The sequence below is a fragment of the Haliaeetus albicilla genome, chromosome 7 (assembly GCF_947461875.1).
Source record: "Haliaeetus albicilla chromosome 7, bHalAlb1.1, whole genome shotgun sequence".
Classification (NCBI taxonomy): domain Eukaryota; kingdom Metazoa; phylum Chordata; class Aves; order Accipitriformes; family Accipitridae; genus Haliaeetus; species Haliaeetus albicilla.
The window spans coordinates 27,187,433-27,203,248 of record NC_091489.1 but is presented as its reverse complement, the minus strand read 5'-3'; the positions used below and the strand labels follow the sequence as shown (position 1 = coordinate 27,203,248).

Sequence of the window (15,816 nt, the reverse complement as noted above, 5' to 3'; positions counted from 1 at the left end):
GAAATGGGAATAGCTTGTGATTTTTCAACTCTTAAATGCAACTGTTTTGGGCAAAAGGCAAGGAAGGGATCCGTACTTGCAACAAGAAAAAAAGTTTTAATTACTTAGAGCAAGAACATGTTCTGAAAAGTAAAGATTTTAGACTTAATGTGCATGGAACAAAAGGCCGTTGTAAGCTATGTACGAGAGTTGCTGAGAGTTTGTATTCTGCCCTTTTTTTTCTGTGGGAGTTATTTCCTGTTGTTGACTAGAGTTCTTTATTTAGAACCACCTAGCTACTGAATGACGGCTTGCTCGCAAGAAGAAAAAAGTGTGATTAAAACTTGCTAGGGCTTATTTCAAGATCTCCCCACTTCCATTTATTTAAGGGGAATCTTTGCTAAATGAAAGAAAAAAGTTCAAAACAACAAATGCATTTCCTTCTCATGATTTCGCCCACATCAGCCATGACAGCTAGCAAAAATATGTTGGGAGTCTGAGGTCTTTCACCTGAACATCTCATGGAAGACAATGTTTCTCTAACAGAGGTGGTTTGTTTTAGGTTGTTCTGGGTTTAAAACTGAAATAAACCCATAGAATGCCAGGCCTCCCTTGTTGCTGGTAAGAGTAACACATACTGGTGTTCTTGGGGGGCAGCTCTTTCTATGAACCCCATAACTAGAGTAGGAGTGGGCACTTGCACTTTCCCAGCTGCTCAGATGAGAGTTTCCTTTGAAGAACACTGCCAGCAAAAAGAGGTTTCTGTCTTTTGACCTGCACATAGGAATAGTATTTGGGTATGTGTGTGGAGTCAAATTATCAGCACTTTGACATCTGCTTAACTTCTTTTGCTCTTGTGTCAGGGGCTGAACATCCAGTTAAGAGTAAAGGAAAGTTAGCAGAAGAGCAGGTTGGGGAAAAAAAAAAAAGATTTAACCTGAAGGTTAACACTACTGGACTATAGGTTTAGGTAAGCAAGCAAAGTAACTGGGGTTTATGATGACTTTTTTGCTTAGCAGGAGTCACACTAGGAATGTCCCCTGGGTGTGGATGATTAGAAAATGCTTTGGGGCATGAGGTATAGCAGATGAACAATCATCCCTCCTTGTCTTGGCTGGCCCCTGGCTGTGACCCTTTTGCAGAGGGTGCCTATTTCTGCCCAGCTATTGCAAATAGGCTAGTGCCTTTCTGTGAAGTATCTGACTGGTGGCTGCTCTTGTGGGCAGGCTGTGGAGAGTTATGGCTCAAGAAAGCCATTCACATCTTTCCTTCTGTTAATAAAACTGATAGAAGCTGGTTCATAAAGTTGAACCTCTGTAGGAAAGTGGATCTCTGAGAAAGAGAGGGGTTTGGAAGCCGCCTGCCCATCCCTTTATGCTGGGAAAGTCTGTGGTTGGGAGAAGAAGCAGGGAGAGCCTCAGTGATATTCCTCGTGGTATTTTCTTCTCCTGCTGCTGTCCAGAGGTCAAACCAGAGAACACCCTGGACTCAGTAGCAATGCCATCGATGAGGATGCAGCTCTCCCTCCATGTTTCTTGGGTGTACTCCTTTCCCTTGGCTTGTTCCCCTCTGTACTCCCTTCATGTCTCTGCTTTGCTCCCCCCCCAAGGCTAAAATTTTTTAAAAAGGGAGAATTATTACTGTTTGAGAGTGCTGCGTATGGCTGTCTCAGCCACTGCTGGCTTTAGGGACCAGTATGCCACATGCAGCATCTGCTTCCCTAGCTCTGTGCCATCCTGCCCACAACATATCTCCCCCCAACCGCACCCCACCCTCCCACCCCGCAAATTCTGACACATGCTGTGTGAGTTGAGGGTGACCAGACAGGAGAGCTGCCTCTCCCCTCTTCCAGACCCCCTGCCACATTTCAAGGACATTAGCACCCCAAAGCCACCGTGGGAGGAACAAAGAGAGTTTAAGAGGTGTGAAAGGAAGGGAAAGATGGACTGTGATGTGATGATAAATGGTGCATTTTCAGCTTTTTTTCTTTGTCCTGGTGGTAGATCCTAAATACTGGGTGGGTTTGCAGTGATTTAGTGTTTCATCTTTGCTTGGGAATACTAATTAGGTGTAAACCTCTTTTAGCCTTTGGTTAATGGTCATTATCAATGAACATCTTCCTTTAAAGTGAGAGAGCATAAAAAAGGTTAGAGGAGAACCTAAATTAATTTGTGCAGTTCCCTTTTTCTTCAGAAAGCTAAAATACATTTCTGACTGTTACAGGGGTGGTTTTAGGTAGAGTTAAGAAATACATACTTCACCCACAGTCTGTTTACCTGCATATACAGTACGAGCTTTTGCTGAGTCTTAGCTGTGCTAGCACGAGGGAATGTAGAGAGGCAAAATGAATCATTACTACAGGCATAGTCAGTAAAAGCATCTGACGTACTCAATCACTCCCCTTTTTTTCAATTTTCTTTTATTTTTAATCTCTTCTTTGCACATAATCTAAGAAATCACACATTTTATGAAGGGTTAAAATGGAAAGACTTGTGCATTTACTGCATTGACTCAATGAGTTCAGTTCTATATGATCTTCATTTATTTGTAGTGGAACAGAATGGCAGTGGGAGTTTATGCTACATTTGATGTTCTTGTGCTAGGTTTTTTGCCAGCTCCTTTTTTTTTCCCCTCTTCTAAATTTGGCCCTGCAGATTAAACTTCTGTTTTATTGGGGTTTGTGGTTGTTTTTTTGCTTTTTTTTATGAAGAAGTGGTGTAGGTCACTCACTGTTTACTTGAAATTAGACCCTCAGAAACCTCTGTCTGAAAGGAGTATGGATAAACATAGTCTGTAAAGAATTTTGCACCTGGGACAGTCAGAGGAAGGATTTATCATTGCAAATTTGAATTACCTTGAAAATGCCTCTATTTTAATTGGTAAGCATTCCTTGAATCTAGTGGCTCTAAGAAGCTGCAGAAACTAGTTTTAAACAAAATGCCCAAGCCCCCAAAACACTGTAGGAGTCTTAATATGCTCTGCAGGTTGTATTCCAGCCAGCAGAAGCAGCTAGAGGTGGGTGCATTCATTTGAATGTCAGTGTATTAACTCATGTTTTCATGTAAATAAGGATTTGAAATAGTTTGTTGTTGTGTTTTTTTTTTTCCCCTCAGTAATACATCTGAGCATGAACACATTAAACTCCAGTGACATGGGCTTAAGTCCTATATAACCTATTGCAATGCTATATAAAACCCTACATCAACACCGTAGCCACGACACCATTTTGGTTTTGCCCTCTCAGCCTCTAACACATTGCTACTGGTGTACAGTGCTTTCATGTGACTAATCTGACCAGGAACATCCACTTCTAGAAGTCTCTAGTCACCCAACTGGTGGCTCCATTTGGTCTATTGAGCCTTTGGCGTCTCAGCAGGGTTGAGCAGTGCTAAACATATTCCAACTTGCCTATGCAGCCAGGCCTCTTCCAGGTTTCAAGAACACTTAAGAGCGCGGTGGGGGGCGGGGGGGAAATCTGCGCTCCAGAAATATATGGCTCCACACAGAGGTCTGTTGGAGTAGCTTTACTTCAGAAAAGGGGCTGTAATATGTGCAGCGCAGGCGGTAAGCCAAATCAGTAGAGCTGCTCTCCCCTGGTGAACCAGGAGCAGGCAGTCTATCAGCATAAAGGAGATGGTGATGACCTTTGTATTGAAGTGTGTCCGTGGCTCACATGTTTGACAGCTCCATGTTGTTAAGATTTTCAGGCTCATGTTGGGTTTGTGCTCAAGACTAGTGGGTGGCCGAAGTCTTCTGGCTTGATTGCAGTGACATCTGTTTACACCAGTGGTTAATTAGGCCTGAAGACTGGCCATCTCTCTGTATTTTTTCCCCACCATTTCTGTGGTTTTTCTTTATTAAAAGTATTCCCTCCTTGGTTGTAAAACAGAGCCTTTGGTTTTATCTGCAGATTTTTTTTTTCTCTTAATCCACTGGCCCCAGTATGAGGTGAGTATCAGGACATCAGCCTAGCCTCTCTTCAAAAAAGTAACCAAGTGTTCCAGAAAAGAATGAGTTGTGCTTTTGATAGAGACTGCAGAGTGAGCATTGAAAGGGAAAGAAAAGCAGCCTAAAATTGTTTAAAACTCAGCTCAATGCAAAGTACAATCCACCGTGTCTTGAGAAGCCACAGTGGAAAGGGGAGACTGTTTTAGGAGCCTATGTGCCATACAGACGGCATCAGTGTGAACTGTCTGGCCTGGCTCAAAAATGAAGCACATCTTGCAGGTGATACAGCCTGTATGGGATTTCGGAAAGAACACGGATTTTTATGAAAAGGCAAAAAGATGTGAGAAGATATACGGCAATGGTAGGCAGCCCAAACAGAGGACAGAGTGTTTCAGCTGGAGCAAGGATGATGCACACCAGCAGTCTCCAGAGGACTGGGAGTGCACAGGGAATTACAGAGGGAGGGAGTCATCTCCATGCATGAGGAATGCAGCAAAACCTCCTCTGACTAAGCCAGCTAATGCACACTGTTTGTTTTCTTTTTTTTTTCTTTCCTGATAATCCTGTTCCATAATATTTCCTTAATAATTTAATATGTGAAGAGTAGCCCTTTTGAAAAGCATCTAAATCACCAAGTCTTACTTTCAGATGAAACCTTGCCACCCTTGTCCTTGACACACACTGGGGATTTTTACTGGGTATGATTATTTGAGAGCTATCTTGGAGTTAAGGGATTTTTTTCTTGATTACTTAATGAATTTACCATGTGGCACAACCCTTGGTACTGCCAAGCAACAGCTTTCTATTACTAGACTGTATGGGCCCAATCCTGCATTACTGCCAAAAGCAGTATTTGGGAACAGACGTTGGCATCGAAATCTGTAGGAAGGCTTAGAATAACTATACAAAAGGGGTTAGTTGCACTCAGAATATTGATTCATGAGCTCTGTGTTTTTTTGCATCTCTGTTCATTTTACCCAAGTAAGATCAACTGCCCAACTGGACATATAATATATGATACTGCATTAGAACTAAGGCTGCATTTGGTCATACTCATTAATTAAACTGATTTCTCCTGTAGGTTTTTTTTTCCTAGAGAACTAACGGAGAATGATAATTAAGCATATTATGCATTCTAGGGAATGGTGTTTCTCCTACTGCCACAAAAACATTAAAGGAGAAAAACACGAACTAAAGCAGAAAATGAGGGGGAAAAAAGGAGCTAAAATTGAAGCAAGAAGGGGGGACATTCCTTCCTTCAGTTTTAACTGATTCCTCTGTGCCTTGGGACGTGTGGGGCAGCCTTGTTACAGTGGAAGAGTAGCACCAGCAAAAAAAGAAAAAAAGCAATTGAAATCTCAAGGAAAGCAGCCCAGCTTACAGGTGCAGCTCCCTCCCTGCTAATGTACAAGTGCAGACTGCAGTAATGCAGCACACCCCCCCCTTTTTTTTTTTGAGGGGCTTGCTTTTATTTGTGGCTGAGCCCTGCATGAGAAGGGCCCCACTTCAGAAGGTCAGTATTGACCCCTGAGTTGGCCTGAATGGAGATGGTATGAGGTCTTAGCAGTGTTTAATCACGCCTTTGCTTGTAGCGTGCTTGCTTCTTACCCATGAGACCTGCATTGCTCCATGGGGAGTGCTGCTCTAGTGGAACGAGTATCCTTGGCTGTAGGCAGGCCCTTTGTTTAGCTTTTCCCAAGTTATCCATGCTGACGGGGTCTTTATTTGCAAAAAGTTGTCTGCTCTGGGGGCAGTATTAGGTATTTACCTGCCAGTTCCTGCATGCACTGAAGTAAATACATCCAGGGAGAAAATGAAGATGTGTTGTACAATTACGTGATGAAATCTCACAGTATTAACGTGTACTGAAATTAGAAAGAAAAAAGCCAAGGATGCAATTAGAAACGTAGGAAGCAGTTCACTGCCTCTTTTTTTGAAAAACGTGAGGGATGCTGGTGTTCCAGTACACCAAATGTTGCCGCTCTTTCCTAATTAGCACACGCATTGATAGGCAGAGATTACCTGGCAGTCTGTAGTATTTCTAATGAATTGCCCTATGTAGATCCAGTGTCTGTTTCCCCCCTCCCAATCTTTCCAATCTTTGATTTCTGTTTGTTCATTTATTTATCTTTAACACCAGCAGGGTTTTTGAATGATCTACAGGGGATCTGGCCTCAATCAGGCAAGCTTTGACTGTCCTTGCTCAAAGACAAGGCTGCGCTTAGACTATGCCTGTGGCCCACGTCCGATCAGTACCACTGTAGAAAAATGCAGTTCGGTTCCTTCTCTTCTAGCGTGTCATCTTCATGTGTGCGCAGTTTGAGGATATGTGTCAAGGCTACGACTGCACAGTTACATCTGTGCTACTGCTTCTCGGGAAGCCCTTGCATGCACTGTTCCAAAATGGGATGCGTTTTGGGTGGCATCTCCTCGCAGACATGCAGACTTTTCCCCCTGCTCCTGCAGCCTCTGGAAGCCTTTGCTGACACACTTCCTTGTACAGTGTTTTGTGGCTCAGTTGCAGGCTGTTTCTCTGCACTTGCTAACAAGTTTGGGCCAACCGTGTTTGGGCCTTGCAGACACCTTCTGGCCAGATTGCTCTGGAGCTGCAGAACAGAGTTTCTTGGCCAGAAAGGTCTCATTAAATCGGGCGCAAGGCAATGTGAGGAGCCGTTGGTGGTAGGATTATTTGCCTTGCGTAGCCTAACCTTGTCCCACCATGATGGAGCCTCTGCTGTGTGCAAAGCATAGGAAGGAGCTCTACTCATATCGATTTGTATTGTGACCTATGCTCAGTTGAGAGTGCTTCTGAGTGTGGATGCAGGTTGTACTAGTTGTGTTCGGAGGAACAATCTGAGTTATAGCGTGACTATAAACTTCTGCCAAGAAAGGCCCAGGGGAGTTACAGTAGGAAACGGAAGGGGCGGTGAGTTTTCTCTTTTGCTAGTGTAAAATTGGAGCAACCTAACAAAGTCAGAAGCATTTAAAACTCGGACGATACAGGCTCAGATGTTTTACTGCCGAGTATAACATGGCAACACTGGGGCCGAGGATATCAGACTGGAGCCCAGCTGCTTATTTAGTAAATGTTTGTGGTTATGCCTATAGTGCTGGTGATAGCGTGCACACACCCAGGCATAGGGACTGTAAACCTGCTGCGGACTTTGAGCTCCGGAAGGCAGGCACTGCTGGGCTGGGTGCATCCACAGCGCAATTATGCGAAGCCAGATCCTGCTGTGTTACAAATCCGGTGTAAAGGAGGGCAGAATGTGGCCCTGAAATTCAGTGGACCTGGCATGCAAAAAAAACCCCGGTCAAAAATGTACAAGTATTACAAATGTTCTGGCTGGCTTTTGAGTAGGCTGAAGCCCACTGAACAGGTACCACTCCACTCAGGCCCTAAAGAAAATGAATCTTTTCCTTTTATTTAGTGATTTTTTTAATGACTCTTGTAATTTTAAGAAGAGACAAGTTTTCCCAAGTAGAAGGACCAAATTTCAGCGCTTTGCTGCTGGAAAGCATCCAGCCAGGGGAAATTCTAGTTTTAGTTTTTGCCAGCTCCTGAGCAATTCGCAAGTCGCTTGTCAAAATTCAGTAAAGGGTTCGTGAATTGCTTTGCAGTCTGGTTCAGAGCTACCTCTGTACCACAGACAGAGGATGAGAGAGTTTGGATCTCCTCAAAGGAATAGCTGATAGCACAGGTGGAAAGGGAAAGGTGTGCCGAGGCCTCCAGAACTGGCGAAGTCAAACAGCAGTTTTTAGGTCTGATGCCCTTTCCTCCCATTTTAGTGACTTCAGCAGAGTATTATCTGAAATACCAGTCTTGGTGTTTACACCTCAATTAGATGGGGTCTTTTCAATTATAACTTTAAGAATCCATAAAATCATTGCTTAATGTCCTTCTGTTTTGGTAGATTCACCATTTTAACTGTTGGTTTTTTTCTTTGTGGATTTTCGACAGATACAATTTCTAGGTTAAAGAAATCTTCCCTCTAACAGTATCCTTCTCTTTCTTTTCGGTTTTCTAGCTGAAAATGGAAGTTCATTTCTAACAAGACCATCAGCTTGATTGATCACAAATCATTACAGACCATTTTGAGCATAATACCTAAACGAGTCGTGATATTAATGACTAATAATTGCCTTTATGTTAGGTCTTAAAGCTTTATTGTCCCGAAGTACAACCGGTTTAGTGGAACATGAAAGGCCGGAATGATCGGAGTTGCCGCTGGGGCTGCAGCCAAAACTGTAAGGTGTTTGAATCGCCTTCTACAGCGCTGGCTGGGATTACAGTCCCTTTCGAAACAGTCATTGAGGTAACTTAAAATAATCGTCGTCTTTCCAGATAGCGCCTGGTGCCGAGCTCTCCCCCTTTCCCCCAAGTCTTCGTGCGCTCGAACATCTCCGTTTGGCCTCATTTTTGTGCTTCGGTGGTATCTGCACAGCCCAAATTAGCAGCGAGGATCCCACGGAGGGGGGCCGCTGCCTCCCTCAGCTCCCAGGTGAGCTCCCGGGGCGGGGGGCGGCCGGCAGCGCTCCGGGTTTTCTCCAGCCAACCCCCCGCCCCGCTCTGCTTGGCCTGGCCGGGGGCTGACCGGGGGGGTGGGGGCGGGACGACTAGGGGGCCCCCCGCGGGGGAGCAGGGCTGGCCGGGGGCAGCCGAGCCCCGTCCCCCGGCCGGGTCCTCGCCGCTGGATAGCAGGGATACTTCTCATATTTGCGGTCGGGGCGCGTTGGCACCCGCTTTGTCCCGGCCCGCGGCTCGGCGCGGGGCCCGGCGCTCCCCGGGGAACCCCCGGCGGCGGCGGCCCCGCTGCGGGGGTCGCGCCGCCCGCCCGGGGCAGAGGCACGCGTGGGCAGCGCGGGGAGCCGCGCCGGCGGCCGCGGAGCGGGGGGAGGAGGAGGAGCGGGGGGCGGGAGGAAGGCCGGGGCGAGGCGGAGCTTTGACGCGGGCCGGAGGGCGAGGAGCTCGCCGGAGCCGCCCCTGTCGTCAGTGCTGGCGGCAAGTGCTGGGAGCCGGGGCTGGTGCCGCCTCCCTCTCCTCCTCCTCCATTGTATAATGCTGCGTGATCGCAGCCGCCGGGGCAGAGCGGAGGCTTAAATCCTCACGCCGCCTGCGCCTGCCTCCTCCTCCTCTTCCTCCTCCTTCTCCTCCTCCGCATCCCACCCGGCCCCTCCCCGGAGCGGCGCGGCGAGGGAGCGACATATGGAGCTGCTCTAGGGCGAGAGTTTGCGACCTCCCCCCCTCCATGCGTTAGTTCTCAGGTGGAACTGCATGTGGTGAGTGGGGCTGGGGGGCTGCGGGGCAGCGGCGTCCGTCTCGGGGGGAGCGGGGGGACCTCGATCCGCCCCCCCCCCCCCCCCCCCCCCCCGGCTTTACGAGTCATCGGGGCTTGTTTTATCTCTCCCTTTAAATTTGTGCCCGGGCAGAGGCGCTTGGGGCGGGTGTCCTCCTTGTCTCCTCCGGGGGGTGATCGTGCTGAGATGAGCAGAGGAGGGAGAGCGGCGGAGTTGCTCTTCAAATACCACACCACCCCCCCCCCCCCACCCCCCCCCCGCCGACGCACGGGGATTCCGGGCCGAAGCAGGTGCGTGCGTGTAGTTGGAGTATACTTCTTATCGGGGCTGCTGTGCCGCCCCCGGTAGTGCAGGCGGTTGTGCTCCCGAGAGCCGTGCTACATCCGACTCGAGGAAAATCGGCTTTATCCCGGTAAGTTAGCGTGTGTGCCGGGGAACCCCTTGAACCGGGAGGCTGCTGCCTTGATCCGTTTTCCCAGCAAGAGCGGGGACTTCAGGGTACCCCTAAAAGTGCGTGCCGTAGTGCCAGGAGAGCTAAAAGGGCCTGGGGAGACTCTCACGCCACTGGAGCAAAGCTGACATATGGCTGGGCAGGACCTGGCTGGCCCCGCTGGCTGGACCTTTCCAGGGGTTGGTGTTAGGGCGGCAGCAGGGCAGGGGATTAGCGTGTCTTTTCCCTGAGCAATAGCACACTTGGGTCTTCCTTGGGAGCACTGCCAGCACGGAGAAACAGGCATTTGGGGGGCTTTTGTGAGCAGGGTGGTTCATCTTCTGGAAACGATGGTGAAAAAACTGTTTATTGGGACTTCCTTCAGGGTGGGGGAACGCTTGAAAAAAATCCTTTTGTGATGCCTCTTGCATTTAGAGCATTTTCTGCTCTACTCATGTCAGTGTGTCAGGATCTGGAAAGATAAGTTATACTAAAGTGTGAAGATAGGAGTGCAGTCACCTGCTGTTACTTCTTGCATTTTGTGAAGCACAGCTGGAAAACCCAGAGCCACTTCTGTTGAAAATCTGTGGAGGGGTTTCTGTGCAGTCCTCTGGGACCCTTGGTGGCTCATTTACAGCTACGGGTCAGCTGCCGGTGTAAAATGAAGCAAATCTGCCCATTTCATCTGCATCTGGGGGAGCTGTCAGCCCCTTTACCCGAACTTCAGCACAGTATGCCAGAGCTGTTGCGTGTGGCAGTCTGTGTTCAGACAAGCCCAAAGCTCTCGGGATCAGGAAAGTCCAGGCTTTTTCAGCTAGTGCCCGGTGAAGTCAGCAGGGTGGCTCTCACTGCTGTCAGTGGGTGCTGGATTTGGCCACCGTAGGATATGCTATTGCTCAAACAATGGTGGTAGAGGGCTTGGCTGCCCCCTAACATCAGCTTGTGTCTCTCAAATGGAGTAAACAGTTTCTATTTGTGTGAGTTGACATGACACTTCCTACCTTTTTATTCTGTTTTTTTTTAGGGATTCCCCTGCACAAATGAAGGTGCCTGTGTCTTACAGGCTTCTCACAGGGTACAAAATTGGCAGAGGCACCTCAGTTTCCATCTAAGTGCATGGGAAGCTTTCACATGGTAAAATGAACTGTAGAAATGAATTGTGCTTTCTTAAAGATTGCTGCTGCTTGTACTTATATTGCTGTAGAAATTAAGCAGTTGATTAAGCAGGGTAAATTGAAAGTAGCCCTTTCTGCTTGAAGTTAAAATGCATGCATTTTTACATAATAAGATGGTATCTTTGGAATCTGATTTAACATAATGAGCTAGTGGTGGTGGTAGAGATAGGAGGAGGATTAGCAGTTTGTGCTGCCAGACAGGTATCTGACAGACAGGTATCTGAGAGCGTGTCCTAGGGAATACTTCCATTGTCCAGGCAAGTATTGCAGCATCTAAAGTAACAGCTGTAGATCTTCCTCCTTTCGTGACTGATCCTACTTCCATTTAAGTTGGTAGCAAAAACCACCCACTCCTTTTCTGCAGGAACTGGATTGGACTGCTAACGAATGAAGCTAGACTTTGTGCATATTAAAACACAGCTTTGATTTTTGTGTCAAGCTGATTTCTTTTTCTCTGAAGCTGATTAAAAACAAAAAGAAACTTGCTAGCCGTAGGTACTTCAGGTTTTGTCTGTAGATGAAGCAGTCTTAAAGAGCATTAAATACGTCTGTAGGTGCTGATTTATTAAGAATTGTAATTGTATTCCTTTATACACCTGCTCTTTTTAGTGGGAAAGATGAAATAATGACAGTTTCTCAGTGTTTTGGTGGAAATAATAATGTAAGTAATCCAAGCACTTGAATTGTCTGCCTGGGAGGCATCGGGGAGTTTGAGATCATGTCCTAATATCAAGGAAAACCTCAAATTTCATATTCTAATTTTTTTTTTTTTTTTTAGCTTCCATGAAGTACAACAGATCTTATGCAATATCTAGTTTGAAGGATTTTGCCATCATTTACAGAAGCTGCTTTTATTTTTCCAATAAATAATTCATAGGGAAAAAAATTTTTTTAGGAACTCTGACTTTTTTCACACTGATGTAAAACACTCCTGGCACAGTTCATCTCTGGCAGTGCTAACACTAGACAGGTGATCCAAAATACTTGTGACTATTTTTGCGTTTATGTAACATCTTACAGTGTAATCTGTCAAGCAAGGAGAATGCAGTACTTTGAAAGTGTAAGTAGTCTGCTGGTGATCTACTTTTTATAAGGGCTGGGTGGCAAGAGAGACACCTTCTTTTAACTCAGCTTTATATGGGTAACTGGCTCATGAGAAGACAGCTCCAGTTGCAATGGTGCCTTAACATGCACATGCACACAAATCGGTGCCAGAAGCGGCAGCTTTCAGTTACCAGGTCCAAAGATCAGGAGTGTTCCAAAGGAGAGAGCAAGGTCCAGCTTAAATGTAAGCAGGTTGGCAGTAAGCACAGATCTTCAGTGTAGATGAATCTTTTCCTGATTAATAGTTTGTCGAAAATGGAATTTGCCAATCTGAGAACAGCGCTCATTCTTCAGGGGGATGTAATTGCATATTTTCTGCCACTTGTTTTATTTCTAAATTTCTGTCCGTCAGAGCAACTGTGCTGTCATGAAGAAATGCCTGTTTTCTGTAAATGGAGAGAGAACCTCAACATGTGTTAGTTCTTTAATTCTTTTATGAACAAAGTCAATTTTTGTGTTTGCTGTAGTGGAGGCTTCAGGTTTGTTCAGCATTACCAATGCAAACACTATAACAAAAAATAAGATAACAATGCTGACTGTTCAACACAAGTGGGGAAAGAAGGCCCTGTAAATGCAGTGCTTAACTTTGTGGTTCGCTGTGCTGAAGTTGAGCAAAACAGCGTCCAAAGCAAACGTGTGGCTGAGAGACAGCAGAGGTTTTGTGGAAGAAGTAGGCCTGTATGTCCTGCAGCTGTACAGCACCGATCACAGCAGGGTCCCTGCCCGCTGTCTCATGGCTGTCTGGGTATTAAATGGTGCGGTGTTGTGCAGAATAGAAACTGCACAGTGGCATTTCCTTCACTGATGGCTCCCGATGAATGCTCGGTGTTGTTGCAAAGTGGCCAGGAGGAGCTGTGAAGAAGTGCTAGACCTGCAGCTGGGAGATTCCTCTGGCGCAAAGGGGAATTCCTGGGTGGGGAAGAGCTGATTTGAGGGACATTTCCAAGGGAGAGCTGGGGCAGTCTCCAGGGGCATTGAGCAGCTGGCGGTACAGCCTCATTGGTCTTCAGGAATGGCTTTAAGTTATGATGACAAGCAAGATGGCTTGAAAGGACTGAAGAAGCTGTCAAGTCACCAGAGAGCGAGTGTTTGGTTTTCACATGTCCCTTCTTTGAGAGTGGAGGCTCAGCTAGCTCAAGTGAGACAGCAGCCACCACCACATCAGAGTGACTGTGGATTCAGGCTGCTGCAGTGATATTAAAACTATGCTCAGAGTCCTGCACTGGGCGAGTTAAAACCATTATTCTTCCAAATAAGGGGCTGGGTTTGGTACTCTGCTCTGCTTGGTACGTAAAATCGTAGGTGTTGCCATAAACGTCTGAAGTTCCCAACCTATATAACATGATCAGTGTTTTGAGGAGCAGTGGGCTTAAAGAGGAATTTCTCGTTAATACCGCTCTGGAATTGAGTTTTAAGTGGCGTTGAATGACATGAGTCTCAGTCTGTGTAATTATTAGGAGCCAAAGCCTGTTTACTTTTCTTTCACACCAGTAAGATATATTGGATTTCATCTGACAGCTGCTCTTCCCAGTGAAGTTAGAATAAAAATTGTATTCTTAATATAGTAGAATACAAAGAGAAAAGTGCAAATGTGGGTGGTTTTCTTTTATTGTTATTTTTAAAACTGGGCAGTATATGGAAGTAGCAGAAGAAAGAAGTTCTCTTTTCAAAGGAACCCTGAGTTGGTAGAAAGATCTCAACTCGCTCTAAAACTTGCTTGGATGATCTGTAACAAACACAACTGTTTTCCCGATCCTGTATTTTCCATCTCCCTGGGAAACCCTTGTGCTGTTTGACCCACACTCACCTTTAATGGAAACTTGACAATTATTGGCTGTTTTCTTACAGTTTCTTACAGTAGCTGGTAACATTAGTCTTTAAAAAACTCCTGTCGTGCCAGGCAGGCAATAAGGTTGAGTGAACTGCACTATAGAAAGAACCACCCATGACTGGAGGTAAACTATGCGGATATATGTTGGGGTGGAGGTTGAAAGGAGCGTGGAGGGCATATTTGAAGCAGACTGCAACTGCTACAGCAGGTCTGACTAGTTTGAGATGCCTAAAGGCAGCTTTGTCTTAACTTCAGGTAGCTGTAAAATGAAGTTTTAAAACCTAATTCAGAAATACATCATCATCTTCCGGTGCCTCCACAAACTCTTTACTTTTCATGTGTTTCACAGGCACTCTTTCACCCTTGGAAGAAGCGTTTAATAGATACGTGTACACGTGCATGCATATCATTTGCATATTTTAAAAATACACATTTCATCAAGATAGGAGACTGGTGTTCATGCGCAAACCACAGTGTTTTTTTAAACAGTGGTAACATTTTGCTTTCTTATCGCTCTGTGTGTGTGTATTTGTGTGCATGTGAGAGAGAAGCCACTCTATTTAAGCATTTTTTGGCATAGCATGATTTGTTGCCAGTTCGTTCTTGTGCCTTTGCCTGTCCCTGTGTAGGAGGAGTGACTTACACTTTATTAGTCTGTGCTGCGGTCCGAGGGATTTTGACCAGGGTACTTTCATGTTGGCTGTCCCAGGGGTACAATAACCTGCTTAGGTTACCCTCCTGTGATCTAGCTCATGGTCTCCCTTACCCTCCTATTCGGTCTGTTTGGCAAACTTGGCTCTTCTAAACAACCCCTTCCCCTTTCCTCCCCTAACTAAAGTATTCCACAAATAACTTGTGAATGAGTAGAAGAGAGAGAATGTTTTCTGTGTATGTAACATATAGTGTAAAGCTTCCTGTTGCTGCTGTGCTTCCCCTTGCTGGCAGGGGAACATACGTGATACACATGTGCTGTGGTGTGGGTTTTTTTTTAATTGTGGGGAGAATCAGTGTAATACTATCTTGGGTGAGGTGAATGGGTTGTGCCTGCCTGAATATGAAATGAAGTTTAGGACATTTAGTTTCAGTTTCCTGATCTCTTCTCCTTCTGTATTTTCTACTCCCAATTTCCAAAGTCTTAGTTTGTGGTTAAGTTTGTTTGTTCCATGTTAATTGACCTGTACTAAGCCTGCTTCGAAATACAGGTTTAATAAACATGTTGTTAAGATACACTATTAAAAGGGTGTCCCCATATAAGTTTAAACAATTTATTTGTGAATGTTTAAATGACTACACAAATGTTACGTGGATCCCATGGTGGCTGTTTTAAAGGGTATTGCTTTGGTGTAGTAGTTTTTATTGTGAAATCAAGCAGGTGCCACGAAAAATGGGATCTCTTTCGTCTCTAACTTGTAGCTGTTACAGGTTGAGAATAGTTCAAGGCTGGCCAAAGTTCACTTTATCAGTTTTCAGTAGGCTCCTTCGTAGGACGTGAAAACACATGCTGTATTTCAACAAACGCAAGAGCTTTAGTACACTGGACTGAAAGGCCAACAGTTATCATCTTGTCTAACATCACTTAACACTGTCTCAGTAAACTTTCATGTCAAACTTTAACTACCTTTCTTTTTGTTTTGTTTTCACTGGTGGTGGAGAAATATCCAACAGCTTTTCCACCTCTTTAAGGGAAACTTGGGGGTGAGTGGGTGCTTTTTCACAGAATATATTTGTTTGCAGGGCTGTGTTCATTTCATTTAAGCAAAAATGTTGAAAGCAACTCATATGCTGCATAGCTGCTTTAAAAAATGCCAGGGAAACACCTTTCTTTTCTCCTCTTTTAACTCTCAGTAGCGAGAAACTGGTTAGCAAATAAAATCTGCAGGCCAGAAACTAAAATGACTTGTCATTGCTGGGATGTATGTTGCATTTTGCAGTATACATTTCTTTAGAAGTTTTTTTTCTCTCCTCTTCTTTCCCCCTGCTATTCACTGCTTTTCAGTTTGACTGTGATAATTTATTCAACACTGTTTTCAGAGCAATAACCCACTTTTTGG

The 15,816-nt window shown here is 45.5% G+C and overlaps 1 protein-coding gene across 8 annotated transcripts in view; it reads left to right on the top strand.

The window, feature by feature from the left end:
• SERTAD2 (SERTA domain containing 2) overlaps positions 1-15,816 on the top strand; it is an 86,232-nt gene that overhangs the window by 54,079 nt on the left and 16,337 nt on the right. Inside the window, exon 1 of one of the 8 annotated variants that reach the window (XM_069787478.1) lies at positions 8,859-9,207. The exons of 6 other annotated variants lie outside the window; for them this stretch is intronic. The gene's annotated coding sequence lies outside the window, so the exon portion shown is untranslated. Of the gene's footprint in view, positions 1-8,858; positions 9,208-9,498; positions 9,638-15,816 lie in introns of those variants that run through there. One more of the 8 variants, XM_069787484.1, reaches the window with a different exon arrangement.